Raw genomic sequence first — 14,689 nt, 5'->3', positions numbered from 1 at the left:
GCCCCGCGTCGGGCTCTGTGCTGACTGCCAGCTCGGAGCCTGGAGCCTGTTTCAGTCTGTGACTCCCTCTCTCTCTGACCCTCCCCTGCTCACGCTGTCTCTCTCTCTCTCTCTCTCCCAGAAATAAATAAAACATCAAAAAAAATTTTTTTTAAAAAATTCAAAAGTCCTTCACCAAATTCACTGCTTTCCTGTCATCCTCCTTCATCTTTTTGCTCATATCACCCCTAACATTTTGCATTTCCAGAGCAGTATACCCATTTCATCTGCATTTTTTGACTCCTAGAAATGCTTTTTAGTTCCTAAGAAATGTACACTCTTCAGTGTCCAACTAAGGTGTGGCCATAGAAAATAAGGAACAAGTAAGAAATGCAAGAGTGCAAAGCTAGGAGCCACAAAGGATGGTATACATCCCCTCAATAGAACCAGTGCTTCAAAACTGGCAAATTAAGAAATTTCCTTCAGGGCGGTGGCTCAGTTGGTTGGGCGTCTGACTTCACTTCTGGTCATGATCTTACAGTTCTTGAGTCCAAGCCCTGCATCAGGTTCTGTGCTGACAGCTCAGAGCCTAGAGCCTGTTTCAGATCCTGTCTGTCTGTCTGTCTCTCTCTCTCTGCCCCTCACTAGCTCACACTGTCTCTCTCTCTCAAAAATAAATAAACATTATTAAAAAAAAAAGAAACTTCCTTCGCTGGGCAGGGAATTCTTACTATTCCTGCTCACTGGCCTTGGTTATTCATAATATGATAGTGCCTGCTATATCCTATTTTTCTGTTCCTCATTGGAAGTTTTCTTTTTTAACTTTTTAATGTTTATTTATTATTTTGAGAGAAAGAGACAGAGCGTGAGCAGGGGAGGGGCAGAGAGAGACAGAGAATCGGAAGCAGGCTCCAGGCTCTGAGCTGTCAGCACAGAACCCAACACGGGGCTCCAACCTGTGGACCATGAGATCATGACCCAAGCTGAAGTCGGGTGCTTAACTAATTGAGCCACCCAGGTGCCCCCTCCTTGGAAGTTTTCATTGTGTATGCCCAGTTCCTACTGTACCATTGTGTATTGGGTCTCTGGAAGCTGAGGATTCTTTTAAGTTTATGGAATGCTTATGACAAAGAAACACTTCTAGACCTGATTGAATTAAACTCTGAAATAAACCATTAGGGCTGTTGCCCTTGGGAAGCATGGGACTACTTTTGTTTGGAAGAGAATACAGGGGTGTTGAGGGGACAGAAGGGTAGAATGTGGTAGAGACTGCCAGCTTCCTACCCAATATTGATCCCCTTCCATTACAAGAAGTAGGTGGGAATTCATCCATCTAAAATAATACTTTTCTCAGCCATCCTTTCAGATAGATGCAAGTAAATTATGGGCAATAAGACGCTACGGCCGCATCCTCTCAGCACATAAAGAGCTTCCTCATTCTTTTTAATGCTTCTATTCCATTGGATTGATGTAACAGACTTATTAAATCAGTTACATATTAATGACCATTTGAATTGTTTCTGATCACTTCTCTGGCCTTTTGGTTAAATTGTTTTTAATATCTTTTGCTGTTACCAACAAGGTTACTATGAATAACTATGCAAACACATGTCCCTTTGCATGTGTGTCGGTTTATCTATAGGGTAAATTAAAAGATAACATATAATTTAGTTGATTTTCTTGCTCTTATTTATTGCTGGGGCTATAAAGTCCATTGCTACATCTCTTAGGAAAACAACTCTTCTTGGTGTATATGTGGAAACCTGATTAGGGTGGCCAAGAAAGATCAGTCCAGTTAAAGAATTATTGGGGCACCTGGATGGCTCAATCGGTTAAGCATCCGACTTCGGCTCAGGTCATGATCTCATGATTTGTGGGTCTGACACCCACATTGGGCTCTGTGCTGATAGCTCAGAGCCTGGAGCATGCTTCGGAGTCTGTGTCTCCCTCTCTCTCTGCCCTTCCCCTGCTCGTTCTCTGTTGCTCTCTGTCTCTCAAAAATAAAGAAACGTTAAAAAAATAAAGAATTCTTGTTTGTTTGGGTGTGTTAGTGTTATTGTGGTTATTTGCAAAGCCCCCATCTGTTTAGAGATACAGAATGAAGTAATTTATGATAGAATATTTTACATTTGCTTTTCAATATTCCAGAGTAGGAACAAGGGGGAAAAGAAAATGAAATCAGCAAAATATTTATAATCCGTGAATCTTGTGGATTCATTATATAATTTTATTTACATTTGTGAAAACTTGAAATTCCTGTTAAGACTTTTTTAAGAAAAAAAAAAGTCACCTCCTGGCTCACTCAGAAGAGCATGCTACTCTTGATCTCAGGGTTGTAAATTTGAGTCCCATGCTCAGTGTAGATAGAGATCACTTAAAAATAAAAAAATCTAAAAAAAAAAAAAAAAGACTCCTATATCCAGCAATCCCACATACCCTCAATTTTATTCATGTCAACAGCACACGTTTTCACAAATGTTCACTGTAGAATTGTTTACTATAACCCCAAACTATAAACAACCCTAAAGTTCATTAACAGAATAAAGTGTAGTAATAGTAAATTACTATCCAGCTATAAAATATTTAAAAACCACAACATGAATCTAAGATATATCACATAGACAAAATGAAAAGACAATAGTATGTACAGCGTTCCATTTACGTTTTTAAATTTTTTAATTAATAAAGTTGAACTATAGTTTATTTTTATTTATTTACTTACTTACTTATTTCTTTAGAGAGGGAGAGAGCACAAGCAGAGGAGGGCAGAGAGAATCCCAAGCAGGCTCTGCACGGACAGGAGGCTCAAACCCACGAACCATGAGATCATGACCAAATCAAGGACACTTAAAACGACTGAGACACCCAGACGCCCCTCAACTGTACAGTTTAGAGATATAGACCTATGTAGTACAATTACTAAGGAAAGTGATGAACTGATTGCCATAATCAAGATATTGGTTATGTAACTGGAAGAAAGGAGAGAAACCAATAAGGAAAACATATGTTGCAGCTGATGGCTTCTGGAATGCTGTGATCTATGTTGCTAGTGGTACATGGGGATCTCTTTTATGCAACTGTGTTAATCTCCATGTTTAGCTTTTATCTGTTTTTGCCCTTAAGTTTGCTAAAATCCAATTTATTCTTTTAACAGTTCACGGGAATTCAGATCCCGTTTCCTTCATACTAGGAAAGTTTCATAGCTTCTGGATTTAGGCTGCTTCAAGTAGGGCAGCCCAATCACAGAGACACTGCAGTTCTCTAAATTTGGATTTATTAGGACAGGGAGAGCTGAGGGGTCAAAAGGAAGCAGCTGTGAACAATCACAGCTTTTGTGTCCTTCAAGCGCTAAAGAACACAGACTTAGAAATCTAGCTCCACCTTGTGGCTTCCCGGAAACGAAGCAAAGAAACAGGAGTCTGGCCGCCTCCTCAGCTCTACAACCTAACCTCACTGGGAGAGACCTCTAGAAGAATCTAGAAGATTCTCTCCCTGGTGAGTTCCCCCAAAGTGAATTTCCCAAGTATATCGGAACAAGGAAATCTGTTTTGTAATCTAGGAAGTCCCCTGATTCATTCCAGAATGTACATTCCAGAGATAGGAGAGTGGGTGTGATTCCTGTATCTCGTCCCACCCTCAATACTAGGTAAACTCGCTACTAGATAAAAAAAGAGACTCGTGTGAATGTCTCATAATCGTGGGACACTGAAGATTGGGCAACTGCATTTTTTCCTTGTGTTTCCACCTCATGGCTCTCCTGGCTCCAAATATCATCTAGGTAACTATTTCCCAAATGTAGATCTATGACTGATGCTGTTCCGTCAGAATCACCTGGGGTGGTATGTTTTTAAATATGGCTTAGGTCACTGCAGCATCAGGCCATCTGATCGATGGAGTCTGGTACCAAATGCAGGAATCTGTATTTATTCACAAAGCCCTCCGGTAACTGTGTGTACAATCAGATTCCTCTGATGATTAGCAAGCAGTTGGATAAGTGCTCTCGTTACAAGAGAACAGAATAAGAACTAGCATCAGATCTCAGAAACACAGGTTAAGTCCACACCCAAGAACAAATGGTCTTTTTCTGGGGTGGTGAGGCAGCTCTTAGTAGAGCAATGTGGGCAGTTCAGTTAACAAAATAAAAAAAATTTTTTTAATGTTTATTTATTTTTGAGAGAGAGAGAGAGAGACCATGACCAGGGGAGGCGCAGAGAAGGAGGGAGAGAGAGGGAAAGAGAATCCCAAGTAGGCTTTGTGCTCTCAATCCAGAGCCCATGATGTGGGGCTCCAACTCATGAACCATGAGATCATGATCTGAGCTGAAGTTGGTTGAGCCACTCAGGCGCCCCAGCAAAATAAATCTTGACAGAAAGGTTGCTGTCCCCAATATCTTGTTCAAGACCCTCTGGAGCTGCTTTGGTCTTGAAGTGGCAGACGAGGTAAGCCTGTCAATATTCTATTCTAAAAGGAGAGGTTCTTGGGAACAGCTAACGAGCGAGTGATCAGAAACATACCTTGCTCACCCCTTCCAACTCCAAATTCTCAGCCTCCTTAATCACATGAGCAGATACCTCACAATAAATCACACACTCACACCCACACAACCTATTGGCTCTGTTTCTTTGAAGAACCCTAATATACTTAAAAAGTCATTGTTAATTGTTGGGTGTGATGGTGGCTATAATCTTTTTAAATCCTTATCTGTTATAAATACATACTAAAATATTTAAGGGGAAAAATGACATGATATATGATATTTGATTAGAAATAATCCCGGAGGGGGCGCCAGGGTGGCTCAGTCAGCTGGGCGTCCGACTTCGGCTCAGGTCATGATCTCACCGTCCATGGGTTCCGGCCCGCGTCTGGCTCTGTGCTGACAGCTCAGAGCCTGGAGCCTGCTTCAGAGTCTGTGTCTCTGTCTCTCTCTGTCCCTCCCCCACTTGTGCTCTGTCTCTCTTTTTTTTCCTCTCAAAAATAAACATTTTAAAAAATTTTTAAAATTGGGCTTATTAGAAGAGAGAAATCTGGGAGATCAAAGGGACAACAAGCAAAACAACTCAGGCCTGACCTGAAGTTGATGCCACTTCTGTTTTATTTGTACAAGAGCTAATGAAAACTTGAGTTAGAACACAACCTCCAGTGGGGTCCCTGGGTGGCTCAGTTGGTTAAGGATCGGACTTTGGCCCAGGTTGTGATCTCATAGTGTGTGAGTTTGAGCCTCGCACTAGGCTCCGTGTTGGCAGTGCAGAGCCTCCTTGGGATTCTCTCTCTCTCTCTCTCTCTCTCCCTCTCTTCCTCCCTCCCTCTCTACCGCTGCCATGCTCTCTCTCTCAAAAATAGATACAATTTAAAACACAACAACACACGAACCCCACCTAATGGTTGCTCAGAACTATGGCACAACTAAGGAAGCGGAAGTTTGGCAGAATCTCCATCCCCACTGGGAGAGTCTGAACTTGCCGCCTCCCTGTCAGCTTCTCCAGAGTGAGTTTTCTAGGGCCCCCTGAACAAACAACCTTCCAAGAAATCCGGGATATCCTCATCCATCCGAATGTGCATTCCACAGACTGGCCCTCACCTCACTCCTCACTGTTACTAGACTGAAGAAAACACGTTATAACTGCTTTATGCTGTTTGCCCTTGTATTCCCAGCCTCCCCCCTCCTCCGCAAAATATCTTCTCCAAATACCATCTGTGGCAATTTTTCCATAATGCTGTGGCCACAATAGAGCCAGCCAGGGAAGTAGTTAAAAACACAGATTAGCAAGCTACATATTCTATTTTTATCCTGCCATCTATTTGCTACAAGAAGGATAGACCTTGAGGGCACTATGCTAAGTGAATAAATCAGAGGAAGACAAGCGCTGTATAATCTCACATAAATGTGGAATCTAAAAACAAAAACCATCAAACTCATAGAGAAAGAGATCCACTGACAGTGGGGACAGGGGCAGGAGAATTAGAGGCAAGTGGCCAAATGTATAAACTTCCAGTAACTAGATGAAGTACCAGGGATGGAACGGACACCTCGATGACGATGGGGAACACTACCGTATGGTGTACTTGAAAGTTGTTAAGAGGGCAAATCCTAAGAGCTCTCGTCACAAGGGAAATTTTTTTTTCTTTTTTTGCTTTCTCTTTATTGCATCTAAGAGATGATGGACTAGTCAGTTTACTGTGGTGATGATTCCACAACACATGTAAGCCAGACCACCGTGCAGTACACCGTAAACTTATACTATGCTGCATGTCAGTTAGATCATAACAAAACCACGTATTTTATTTATTTTATTTATTAAAACGTGTTTTCTAATGCTTATTTTTGAGAGACAGAGCGAATGCATGTGGGGGAGGGCCGAGAGAAGAGACACAGAATCTGAAGTATGCTCTGCACTGTTAGCACAGAACCCCACAGGGTGCTTGAATTCAGGAACCATGAAATCATGGTCTGAGCTGAAGATGTTCAAATGACTGAGCCAGTCAGGCGCTCCTAAAACTATATATTAAAGAAAAAAAAATTAATGATTATTTATTTTTGAGAGAGAGAGTGAGAATAAGTGGTAGAGGGCCAGAGAAAGAGAGGGAGACACAGAATCCAAAGCAGGCTCTAGGCTCTGAGCTATCAGCACAGAGCCTGATGTGGGGCTCAAACTCACAGACTGCGAGATCATGGCCTGAGCTGAAGTTGGACACTTAACCAACTGGGCCTCTCAGGCACCCCACAGTAGCTTTATTTATAATAGCCCCCAACTGGAAAAAACCCAGGAGTGCATTCATAGGCGGGTAGATAAACTGTGGTGTATTCATGTATGTTTTCTGCAATTTCCTTTATTTTTTTTTAAAGTAATCTCTACCCCCAATGTGTGAGGGGCTTGAACTCACAACCCTGAGATGAAGAGTTCACATGCTTTATGACTGAGCCAGCCAGGCGCCCCATTATTGCTTTAAAACAATAAAAAGCTTGGTTTCTAATGATTTTGTCTTGTGGAAATTTGCAGTGAAACAAAAAGGAAGCCAACTTATTTCTTACTGCTCCAAAATGTCCGTGTGCAATTCTTGTAAGTATTTGACTAGTATAACAAGGGTGTTCTTATTAATTATTATTAATAATAAGCATTATTGTCAGACACTTCATGAAATTCCTATGATGATAAAAATAATGGAAAGACACTATGAAATCTTACTGTTCAAATACAGTTAAGTACTGATTACAAGTACTTGGGTTAGACACTTTTTGTCAAGTAGGTTTTGATGTGAGAAACAAAGGTAAATGAAAAATTAAATTTCCTCACTGCCTACAGCCCATTGATATAAGTCCTTGAACTAGGCAGAGTGACCTTCCTCTAGGAGCTTAGCTGCCTGGACGACACTCTGCTCAAGGCAAAAGGCAACCTTAGCTCCACCCACCCCCCACCCCCGCCCCTAAGGATCCTGTAAGTCTACTTTAATATATACAAATTCCTCTGGAAACTTCTTTTATTTCTATACCCAAAATATATGTTAGCGATCATCCTCCAAGCATATGGCTCACTGATATAAATCAGAAGGGTCTCATGACTAAGATTTTTTTAGACAGTAATAAATGACCTTTTCGGAACAACACTTAGCTCCTTCAAGGTCCTGGAAAACTTTTTTTCCAAAATACCTTGAAAGCCTGTGCTGTCCCTAACCCCCTCCCAATTTGAAAGTATAGGAATGTCTGGGTGGCTCAGTCTGTTAAGCATCTGACTTCGGCTCAGGTCAAGAGAGAGTTCGAGCCCTATGTTAGGCTCTGTGCTGACACCTCAGAACCTGAAGCCTGCTTTAGATTCTGTATCTCCCTCTCTCTCTCCCCCACCCTCCCCTGCTCACGCTCTGTCTCTCTCTCTAAAAATAAATGAACATTAAAAAAATTTTTTTAAACCAAAAAAAAATTATACAAGTCACCTGTTAAAATTTTTTTAAATGTTTTATTTATTTCTGAGAGAGAGAGAGACAGCATGAGCAGGAGAGGGTCAGAGAGAGAGGGAGACACAGAATCCAAAACAGGCTCCAGGCTCTGAGCTAGCTGTCAGCACAGAGCCCAATGCAGGGCTCGAACCCACGAACCATGAGATCATGACCTGAGCTGAAGTCGGATGCTTAACCAACTGAGCCACCCAGGCGCCCCTACAAGTCTCTTGTTAAAACTCCAGTGTAGCTCTTCCTGCCCACAGGTCCTGCTTTAATAAAAGCACCTCTTTGCACCTTAGGCATCTCAAGAATGGTTTCTTGACCATCGGCTCTGAACCCCAACATCTTCTATATCAGGAATCACAGTGAAAACAAAAGAAAGTGATGTGTTGATATTTTATCCACAGATTAGTACTTTATGAAATTATATTTCATACAAAGGACTATTATACATATGTAAGAGAAAAAAAATTAGTGAAGGCTCCATCGAGAGAATACTATCAATGCTGTGAAAGCTTTGCTTTTGCCCAAATTTTCCTTTTACACCCATAAGTAACTACTATCCTAAATTCTATGTCTAGCATTCCCCTACTATTCTTTATAGTTTTACTATATATAAGAAACAGATTTGTTTATACCATTTTATTCATTTAGATTTTAATTTTTTAAATGTTTATTTATTTATTTAAAAAAAAAAAGAAAGAAAGTGTGTAGGCATGCATGTTCTTGGGGAAGGGCAGAGAGGGAGGAAGAGAGAGAAGCCCAGGCAGGCTCCATGAAGAGTCTTGCAGGTCTCCATCTCACGAACTGCGAGGTTATGACCTGAGTTGAAATCAAGAGTCAGATGCTTAACTGACTGAGCTACCCAGGGCCCCTTAGATTTTTATTTTATTTTATTTTATTTTATTTTATTTTATTTTATTTTATTTTATTTTAAAAAGAAATGGTAGTACATTCGTCGTACAACAAAAAGACAGCCACTGTGAATGTAGTAAATTTGTGAAAACTCAAGAAGTGTAGGTCATTTTATATATATACATCGAGGTCACTGCTGTCAGTGCAGAGCCCACTTCGGACCTTCTGTCCCCCTCTCTCTCTGTCTCTGCTCTGCTGTGCTCTTTCTCTCTCTCTCAAATTTTTATTTATATATTTTTTAGAGAGAGAGTGCATACACATGCACCCAAGCTGGGGAGGGGCAGAGAGAGAGAAAGAGAGAGACTCTCAAGCAGACTCCACATCCAGCATAGAGCAGGATGTGCAGGGCTTGGGCTCTCTCCCATGGCCTCGAGATCATGACCTGAGCCGAAATCTAGTCAGACACTTAACCGACTGAGCCTTCCAAGCGCCTGCTAACACTTCTATGTGAAAAACTTTTGGACATTTGCTGAATTCAGTTTCTCCCATGTATGCATTTTCCCTGATGAACAATGCACTACAGGTTATTATTGAAGATTTTGTCATATTTATTTAAAACACATTTTTAATGTTTATTATTGAGAGACAGAGTACGAGTGGGGAGGGGCAGAGAGAGGGAGGCACAGAATCTGAAGCAGGTTCCAGGCTCTGAACTGTCAGCACAGAGCCTGATGTGGGCTCAAACCCATGAACTGGGAGATCATGACCTGAGCTGAAGTAGGGTGCTTAACTGACGAAACCACTGAGCCGCCCCAGTTTGGTCATATTTATTTACTGCACTAGAGTTCTCATTTCAGCTCTCTACGAAAATAAACATCTGAGTGGAAGTTTCTCTTTAGTCACCATAAGAATTATCACTCATATGCCTTAAAGGCTCCCTCATTTTCCCCATATCCATCTGATTTCCTGCTATATGCCGTCTGTGGTGTCTACCGAAGGGTGACTTGACTCGAAAGGCTTGCACACACTCACTGCGTCTGCAGGGTCTCTCTCTTATACGTGACCTTTGATGCCTACTTGGACCAGGCTTCCAGGCGGACGTTTTCCCACGTTCCCTGCATCCACAGGGCTTTGCTCCTGCATGGGTCCTCCCCTGTATGATGAGAGGGGACTTACGGCTGAAGGCTTTCTGACAGTTACTGCCTTCACAGGGTGTCTCTCCTGGGTGGGTTCTTTGATGGACAGGGAGTTGTGCCTTCTGTGAGAAAACTTGCCCACAGCCACTGTGTCTGCAGGGTTTCTCTCCCACGTGTGCGCTCTGGTGTAGAGCGGGTGTTGATTTGGAACTGACGGCTTTCTGGCATTCATTACAGAGGGAAGTCTTCTCCCCTCTCCCCATTCTCCCTTCTCCCCATTACAGAGGGAAGTTACATCAGAACTCTCTGATGTAAAACGAGTTCTGACTGCTGCTCAAAGGCTTTCCGATGCTGACTGCAGTAGTAAGGTTACTCCCCAGTATGAATTCTCTGATAGAAAGTGAGCTCTGACTTCTCGATGAAAGCCTTCTAACACTCTTTACATGAAAAGGTTTCTTCTCCAGGGTGAGGTCTTTGGTGTTCAATGAGCTGTGACCTATGGATGACAGCTCTCTGACACTGACTGCATTCACTGGGCTTTCCTGTGGTTTGCATTTTGTGAGGTAAAATGAGACTAAACTTGAGAGAAAGTTCTTCCACATTCCTTACAGCCATAGGGTTTCTCATCTGTATGAGTTCTCTCATGCTTCACAAGATGTGGCTTAGTAATGAAGGTTTTCTGACATTCGTTACATTCATGGGGTTTCTCTCCTGGATGAGTTCTCGTATATAAAATACGCTCCACTTTCCGAATAAAAGCTTCCAGACATCCGTCATATTCATACTTTTTTTTCTCCTGTATGAATTCTCTGGTGTACCATGAGCTGTTATTTCTGGGAGAAAAATTTTCTGCATTCACTGTATCCATAGGGTTTCTGCCCTGTGTGACTTCTCTGGTAGAGAAGGAGTTATGGCATATCGTTAAAAGATCTTTGACATTTACTACCTTTACAAAATCTCATTTCTTTTTTTTTTAATGTTTTATTTATTTATTTTTGAGAAAGAGAGATGGAGAAAGAGCAGGGGAGGGGCAGAGAGAGAGAGAGAGAGAGAGAGGGAGACAGAATCCCAAACAGGCTCTGAGCTGTCAGTGCAGAGTCCAATGCGGGCTCCTTAGGTTTTCACTCATCCGCCTGGCTGTTATCCATTCCCGCAGATGGTCCTTACTGCTGACTTCCTCCTTTACAATCCATGGCAGGGATCCCTGCTCCAGCTGGAGGACTCTGCTAGTTGGGAAGCCTAATGATTTGATTATGGCTAAACATGGAGTCAAGAGCTTGGTCTTCAGAACCTCTGAAGAAAGAGGAAGCGGCTGTTTCAGAGTCAGCACCTCAGCAAAGTAAAAACCTTTTTTTAAAAAGTTTATTTATTTTTAGAGAGACAGAGACAGCACCAATGGGGGAGGGGCAAAAAGGGGGGGGTGAGAGAGGGTGAGAGAGAGAGAGAGAGAGAGAGAGAGAGAGAGAGAATCCCAAGCAGGCTCCACACTGCCAGTGCAAAGCCTAATGTGGGGCTCAAACCCATGAACCGTGAGGTGACAACCTGAGCTAAAACCAAGAGTCGGTGGACGCTTAACTGACTGAGCCACCCACGTGCCCTGTGAAACACTTTGCCTTGGGAGGTGAGAGTGTGCTCCCCTCACCACATTCAGACAGACACAAAGGTTCTACCATTTATAAATCCTTGTTCAAAGACATTAAATACCTCAGGGAACTTATAAATACCAGCAGTGAAGAAAGAAATGGCAACAGACTGGGGGTCACCATAGTCCTTGCCCACTGATCTGAGGTTGCTGTAAGCGTCCAGCATTACGTCCCAGTACAGCCTCCTGTGGACCACACCCAGCAGCTGCCAGTCCTCTGACATGAAGTGCACAGCCACATCCTTAAGTGACGGTGTTACCTCCAATGACACGTTCTTGTTCCAAGTGATTTTTCACTCAATGGTATGGGGAAAAAATGCACATGAATTTATTATGATCATTTTCACAATACATTATCGACCCAAGGTTTGGTGAATCTAATTTTGCCTTGTACCTAACGGAAGAAACTTAAAGCTCATTAAAAATATCCTGCCATTCAAAAGTCAACCCATGTAACTCACCACACTGACAGAATCAAGGATAAAAATTTTTTTTTTTTAGTTTATTTATTTACTTTTGAGAGAGACAGAATGAGCATGAGTTGGGCAGAGAGAGAGGGAAGAGAATCCCAAGCCGGCTCCGTGCTGTTAGTGCAGAGATCGATGTGCAGATCTCCCAAACTGCAAGCTCATAACCTGGGGTGATATCAAGAGTCACACACTTAACCAACTGAGCCACCCAGACGCCTCAAGGATAAAAATCTTATCATCAAGACAATGGATCCATGAAAAATTTGTCACACCAGTGAGCACACATATGTCAAAACTACTGAATGGTTCATTAAGATTCGTACAATTTGTTGTATATAAATTTTACTTCAAAGTAAACAAAAGTACTATAAACAAATATTAAACTCTAGTTAATAATATACATGCTGGAGTATTTAGGGGGAAGATGACTAATTTTTAAAAAATATTTTTTAAGCTTATTTATTTATTTTGAGAGACAGAGAGAGCAAGTTGGGGAGAGGCATAGAGAGAGACAAAAAGAATCCTAAGCAGGCTCCACAATGTCAGCCCAGAGCCCAATGCAAGGCTTGAACTCATGAACTGTGAGATCACGACCTGAGCTGAAACCAAGAGTCAGATGCTTAACCAAATAGGCTACCCAGGCGCCCCTAATGTTTGAAATTTACTTCAAAACATATTTAAAAATCAAGGGAGAAAGGGATGGCTAAATAAAAGAAAATCTTCTGATATTCTGAGACCCAATTTCTAACATGGCAGGGAGGTGGTTTCCTCATAAAAATGATAAGCAATCCTTGGGACACCAGCTCAGTGTCCTACAATTCAATTTAATTCTGACATTAGGTACCTGCACATAGCATCAGGTTCCACACTTTAAGGGGTCAGTCCCATAAGACTGCCTTTCCCCTCCCCCACTTCAGACGCCAGTCACAAGTCCAGATTGTCACCTGTACTGCTGACTGACTGGCTATAAATCAGAGGTTCCCAAAACTTCTACTTCAGGTTCAATTAATTTGCTAGAACAGCTGAAAGAACTCAGAGAAACATTTTACTTTCTAGATTAAGAGTTTACCATAAAAGGATACAACATGGGGAGAGCCAAGTGAAAGGGAGGCATAGGACCAGGTGTGGGAAGAGGACATGGAGCCTCCATAGGCCTCCAGGTGCACCCGCCCTCCCCAGTCCCTACGTGTCCATCAACCGGGAAGCTGTCCAAACACTCTCCTTTTGGGATTTTATGAAGCCTTCATTGCACGGGCACAACTGATTAAATCATTGGCCGCTGGCAACTGATTCAATCTCTTGCCCTTTTCCCATTCCTTTAGGTCAGGGGGTGTGACTGAAAGTTCCAGCCCTCTCATCACATGATTGATTTTCCTGGCAACCAGCCCTCATCCTTGGATGCTTCCAGAAGTCATGATTCACATAACAAAAGACACTGCTCTCAGTATTTAGGAAATTCCAAGGATTTGGGGAGCTATGAGCCATGAACTGTGGATAAGACCGAATATACACAAGAAATGTATTTTGGTCATCTGAGTGACCAAATGTATATTTCTTATGCATCATAATATCACATAGGTGATCAAGCAAGTGAAACACTAATTATAGGATTTAGTTAGTTGGTATGCAGGTGTTCATTGAAAAATTCTTTCAACTTTTCTGTACGTCTGAAATTTTTTGTAACAAAACATCAAAAGATCAAGGAATAAAGCACATAATAAAATTTACCACCCTTTAATGATGAAAACTCTTAGCAAATTAGGAATATAAGTAATCTGTCTTAATCTGAAAAAATAATATCCATAGGGGCACCTGGGTGGTTCAGTCATCTCACTCTTGCCTTTGGCTCAGGTCATAATCTCATGGTTTGTGAGATCGAGTCCCACAATGGGCTCCATGCTGACACTGCAGAGCCTGCTTGGTATTCTCTCCCTCTCTCTCTGCCCCTCACCCACTTGCACATGTGCACTCTCTCTAAAAAACAAAAACAACAGCATATAAAACCTGAAGCAAACATTACATTTAATGGTGAAATACTGAAATTTTTTACACTGAGGTAAGAATGAGGCAAGGATACCTATCACCATTTCTATTCAAATGGTACTGAAGACCCTAAATGCAACTGGGCAAGAAAAAGAAATGAGAGGCAAAAGAATTAAAAAGGAAGAAATTTATCATTCACAGAAGACATGATTTTGAAAGTAGAAAATCTGTGAGAATTATAAACTATTAGAATTCATAAATGAATTTCTCAAGGTCACTGACCATAAGATTAGTATTGATAAATCAACTGTATTTCAATAGTAGCCTACTGGTAGTCAACTACTAGAAAATGAAATTAAATAATAATCCATTCATAATAGTATCAAAACAGCAAATGCCTAGCAGTAATTCTTAAAAGGATGTGCAAGATCTCAATATTGAAAACCATAAAACTCTATTCAAACACATTAAAGATAATGTAAATAAATCCAAGAATACGCCATGAACCTAGACTAGAAAATTCTACTATATACAAATGTTGATTATTCCCCAAATTAATAGAGCTAATGCAATAAAACCAATATCCTAGCAGGTGTTTTGTGGAAACTGACAAGCTGATTCTAAAATTTATAAGAGCAGTGCCTGGGTGGCTCAGTTGGTTGAGCATCGGATTCTTTTTTTTTTTTTTTTTT

The 14,689-nt window shown here is 41.5% G+C and overlaps 1 long non-coding RNA gene across 1 annotated transcript in view; it reads right to left on the bottom strand.

Annotated features, from left to right (window-relative positions):
- Positions 1-12,082: 12,082 nt before the first annotated feature.
- LOC120222341 overlaps positions 12,083-14,689 on the bottom strand; it is a 9,691-nt gene continuing 7,084 nt past the window's right edge. Inside the window, exon 3 of the long non-coding RNA XR_005526025.1 lies at positions 12,083-12,179. This is a non-coding gene — a long non-coding RNA (uncharacterized LOC120222341). The remainder of the gene's footprint in view (positions 12,180-14,689) is intronic.

This window comes from Hyaena hyaena, unplaced genomic scaffold (assembly GCF_003009895.1).
Source record: "Hyaena hyaena isolate Hyena2069 unplaced genomic scaffold, ASM300989v1 scaffold_871, whole genome shotgun sequence".
NCBI lineage: Eukaryota > Metazoa > Chordata > Mammalia > Carnivora > Hyaenidae > Hyaena > Hyaena hyaena.
This window is presented reverse-complemented; position numbering and strand designations above follow the sequence as displayed.